The 5,234-nt window shown below is 43.3% G+C and overlaps 1 protein-coding gene across 1 annotated transcript in view; it reads left to right on the top strand.

Moving 5' to 3' along the window:
• Window positions 1-5,234, top strand: part of CNTNAP2 (contactin associated protein like 2) — a 1,631,342-nt gene that overhangs the window by 1,508,472 nt on the left and 117,636 nt on the right. The window lies entirely within an intron of this gene.

The raw sequence follows: 5,234 nt of genomic DNA, 5'->3' as shown, positions 1-5,234 counted from the left end.
ACCCCGCCGGACGCTGAGCAACTCATCCAATGTCTTTGAACCCTATTTCCCTGGATGGGAGCCAGGAAAGCAGCTTGTCCATCAAGTGCTTTAAAAGCATGCGTTATAGCAGTAATGGCGCTAAAACACTCTGAGCTCTTTACAAGAACCATGTTGCGTGACTGCGAGATGGCTTCAAATGTGTGATGGGGATTTTTTTCTTCCTAGCAAATAAATACATTCACTACTGTACTGAAGAAAGATCAGCTTTGCAGTAGTAAAATTAATTTTATATAAATCAGTGAGTTATCCTGATTTATGTTAATGTATCAGTAGGTTCCTACAGAACATAGGGGCTTTTAATGGAAATAGAAAATCAGAGACATTTGCATTCCTAAACCCTCTTAGCATTTTACAATTGTAAAATATATCCCTGACAGAATGGTTGCTTAAAGCAGGAATCTATTTACACATGTAATACCTGGGACCATCTTGATCTCCAAATATGCATCAAGCCAGAGAGAGTCAGATAGGGTGACCCAAATAGGCATCTTGGTGACAATGTCCACATGGGCTTATGTCCTCTGTGAGAAATGCAGGCATTCCCAATACATGTAAACATCCCAAGCATTGAGGGGTCCATTTCCTCTCTGAAAACTTGAGTTCTAAGACATTTAAAATTTTAAGGAGATCGTTTTTTTACAAAACAAAATATTTATGTGTATCAAGGAGCAAATCTCTCTAACTCATTTCCCAGAGTACAGCTGACACTGTGGAGGCTCCGCTCTCTCACTGTCCTGCTCGTCAGCAATTAAGGCTCTGCAGACTTCCAGAGCCTTCCAGAGCCTTGATTGTTGATGAGCAAGACAGTGAGAGAGTGGAGCCTCCTCAACTGTTCCAGGTTGTAGCCTCCGAAAGATCAAGGTTTCTCTGGGCAATGCACTATAGGTTAAAAAGATGGGATTTTCCCTTTTAGAAATTATTCCCAAAGAAATTAGCTAAAAATCAGACAAAGATTCAGCATGAAGATGTTCATCATGGTGTTATTTATAAAACTCGGAAAGGACTAGAAACTCAACTTTGCTAAAATGGTTAGTGAAAGAGTCACCATTTTGTGCAATAATATGTATCCATGAAGAATGATATTTGTGAAGAGTGATTAATAACATGGAGAAAAAGATTTTAGTAATATAATGTTAAACGAAAAGGCGGGACACAGTTCTGACTGCACAGTGTCGCTGAGCTCTGTGAAACACACGAACGGAAGGGAGCGGCGATGTGAGTGCAGCGCAGCGGGCGGGTTGTCGATCCGCTTCTCCTGAGCAGTAGTGCCCTTCTCTACGTGCCAGATGCCCACACGGAACAAGTATCGCTGTTCTAGTTGGAAAAAAATAATACGTGAAATCAGTAACTGAGGAAGCAGAAGAACCAAATACTAAACCCCTGCTTTCCATGAGTTTAAAGTTAAGTTTACTTCCCCTGGATCATCTTAAACATTTATAATCCATTGATGTTCTCCACCTACATGTCCCAACCTGTCAGTGGACCCCCTGCTTTCCATGAGTTTAAAGTTAAGTTTACTTTCCCTAGATCATCTTAAACAGATTTATAATCCATCGATGTTCTCCACCCACATGTCCCAACCTGTCAGTGGACAGAGAGGATGGTTCTCACGTTTAGCTTGTCAAGAATTTAATTAACACATCACAGTAGATGCTGTATTGTCTGCTCCTCAGGTCAGTGCCACACTGAAATCTAGTTGCAACTATGTTCAGTAACTGACAACCCCACTACCTACGACCAGCCCACCCCTGCCAGCACGCGTGCTGGCGTCTGCGGTCGTTCGTCGTAGGCAAGGGTCTTCATTAATTGATTTAATTCAATACCATTTAATGATGCCCAAAGCCGTGCTGCTTCACATGCGTTAATTCCTACAACACACAACTCTATGACGTAGATACTGTGCTTATCCTCTTTGTACAGATGCTTGTTCACACTTCAAATACTGAATTTTCTATTAATTGAGACTTAAAGCTAAAAAGTTTTGAGGAAATTCAGGAAAAAAAGATCAATAAGGACTATGACAAAATATCAGGGGGAAAAAAAACCTAAGAAGTCTTAACTAAATGCCTCAGCACCCCTCAGACTTAACATGTTGAAGGCCGTATTGCGGTCACTGTTCCGCAGAACCAGCTCTCCCCCAGTTCTGATGGTGCTCCCACCTCTCAGACACCTGAATACACAAGCCGGTGTCACTCGCCAGTGCGCCATCCTGCCGCCTCTTGGGGGCCATCCGGGTACACAGGGCTGTGGATCACGTCACTCGGGCCGCCACAGCGTGCCTTTCTTCCCTTCCCCACTGCTGCTGTCCTGGCACGCGGCCTCTGCTTCAGAGTCGTCTGCCCTTGTTCACGCCAGGAACACACAGAAAATTATTTGAATGGCACTTGGGTAAATGGATGAGGTGGCGTTGGGAGGCCACCAACCCTGTGTCTCCAGCAGCCCTTGCCTCCCCCAGGTCTGCCAAGGTCGGAGGGGAGCCATCCTCCTGGAACCCCGTTACCCCTCCGTGGGACAGCAGCACACCTCAGCACATCCTCCAGGAAGCTCTGTTCCAACTGGTCTCTCTGCTTCCGGTCACTCTGGCCTTACCTCCCCACCACAGCCAGAAGAGGTCTGCCCTTACACACCGTGTCCCCATCAGACAGTCAGTGTGCCTCCTCCCCCAGCAGCGACAGGAGAAATCCCAAATTCAGCAGCCTTCCGAGGTCCCCAGCCTCGTGGGTCAGAGCTCGGAGAGCAGAATCAGAACACCTGCGTTTGAATTCTGCTTCGGCATCTGTGGGTTGTGAGATCGGGCAGTCAGTCAGCCGCTTCGTACCTCAGCTTCCTCATCTGTAAAATACAGTCTCCCTCATGGGCGTGTTGTAAAAATCAGATGAGCTAATGAGTGTAACGCACTACACTATATATAAGTGTTAAGGTTCTTATTATCCAGAGTCCACTGACATAATTTCCATTGCCATGTATCCCTGTTCTTTATCTTCGAGAACTCATTATTCCCCAAGAGGTGAGCATCCGGGTCCCTGCCCACTGTGTTCCCTTATCTGGTCAAGCTCCATCTCCCTCTCGTCTAATAACTGCCTTTCGTTCTAGACCCAGGTCAAGTCTCACCTCCCTTCAGAGACTTCTCCTTACTTTAAACTCTTATCACACTCATTTTCAATGTCATTTGTGTGGCCCTTAGTGTATCGTTATCTGTCTTTGATATAAATACGCCCTGTTTTCCAAGAGAGATGAAAAGCTCCCAGCCCACAATAGGTGCTCTGTAAGTGTTTGCTGATGATAATGATGATGACCAGGAGAGGATAAATCTATTAAGCACATTATTTGCTGTTGCCAATCAAAGAGCAGCCCCTTGTAACGGTTTTAATTCCCTAGGGAGATGAACATGAGATGTAAGAAGTGAAGGATCTCTCCACTTTAATAATATTTTATTTTAATGAACAAATATTAACATTCCCCCTATCGCCATTCAGTGGTTCTCTTGTGCTGTTATTTGGAAGGAATAAATATATCATTTGAATTTCACCGTTCAAGAATATTACCATTACAGTTTATAGATATTCACTATATATAAATTTAAAGTTTCAACTCATCTTTTTTCTCAAAGCAAATAATTTCTGTTGGCATTAAGTGAAGCAGTTATGGACATTTTAAATCATATTTACAAAATTCAGAAAAGCCAGAAGAGAAAAATTAATGAAAACTACTCAATACTGATTTTAATGAGCTGGGGAACATAAAGGGATCAAAGACAAAGAAACTGTAGGGAAGGAAATGTCCAGTTTTCTGTGTAATTGCCAATTCCTCTGACCTCTAGCCTTCCAAGGCAGAGTCCTCTCTTACTCACTTTTGTACCCCCGATCCAGGCATGGCCTGCCCCGTGCACTAGGAGTCCCTTGGCCATATTAGAAGGGAGCTCTACAGTTAACAGCCAGCCACACGGCCACTTTCAGAACTTGGAAAATTGGATTCGGCAGTGTTTTGCACAGGCACTAAATAAATATATCCTGAGGAAGTGAATAAGTAAATGATGAATGAATATAGCTATATATTTAAGAAAGTTGGCTGTGATTATACAAGGTTATAGCACACAAGTGGAGAATTATAACTCAAGACAATCAACTTGATTTTTCTGCGTGTTCAAATAATCTGCCTGATCATCTCCCTCACTCCCAAACAATAGATCATTTTTAATGCTATTAGGGTAAAGGAAGAAGTGGAGAGAGAAGCAGCTCAGGAAAAGGGAACAGCATACTCAAAGGTCCTGAGGTAGGAAGGAGAATTGTATTTTCCAGGGAATAAGAGAAGTCAAAGGTAGCTTAAATGTAAAAAGTGAGAGGGTGAATGGCATGATTTGAAAATAAAATAACAGGCAAAACTCAGATCATAAGCTATATTAAGAATGTATGTCTTCATCTTATGAGCAACTGGAAGGCTTTGAAGAGTTGTAAATGAACCAGTGCAATAATAAATTATGTATTTTGAAAATATGAGGCTGCAAAGGAAACATGGAGAAGAAATAAAAATAAGCACAGAAGCAGGAAGACCATCATTCATTCATTCAACAAATACTTATTCAGCACCTACTAAGTATCAGGCATGATTCTAGACATGGGAATAAAGTCATAAAGAATATAAACAAAAATTCTTGCTCTTTTGTAGCCTACATTTGAGTGGGATAAGACAATAAATTAAGTACAGGAAGTAGTCTGTTGTAGGATAAGAACTATCCTAGCGAAAAATAAGGCATAAAAGGGGGGCCTGGCCAGGGAAAAAGACTAGGTAAATTCTGCTTTTAATGAAGAAGTCACAGAAATAATCACTGGGAAAATGATATTTGAGCAGAGACTTAAAGAGTGAGGGGCCAGCCAGGCGCATACCTGGGGAACGAGCATCCTAGGTGGCAGAACCAGCAAGCTCAAAGGCCCTGAAGGAACATGCTGGCTTCTGGAGAAACAGCAAGGCCACTGTGGACTGGTGAGGGGTGAGCGAAGAGAGTAACAAGCGATTATGTCACAGGTGATGGGGCAGATCATATAGGGCCTAGTGAGCCATTGTGAAGACGTCGATTTTTACCGTGAGTGAGGTAGGACGCCGTTGGAGTGCTCTAGGCAGGGGACCATTCTGACTGCTGGATGGAGAGGAGACTGGGTCTGGGAGAGGCGGAGACTGGGGCGGGGGAGGGGAGG

The sequence above is a fragment of the Pteropus alecto genome, unplaced genomic scaffold (genome assembly GCF_000325575.1).
Source record: "Pteropus alecto unplaced genomic scaffold, ASM32557v1 scaffold48, whole genome shotgun sequence".
Taxonomy (NCBI): domain Eukaryota; kingdom Metazoa; phylum Chordata; class Mammalia; order Chiroptera; family Pteropodidae; genus Pteropus; species Pteropus alecto.
Note: the sequence above shows the minus strand (reverse complement) of the source record. Positions and strands in the feature narration are given on the sequence as shown.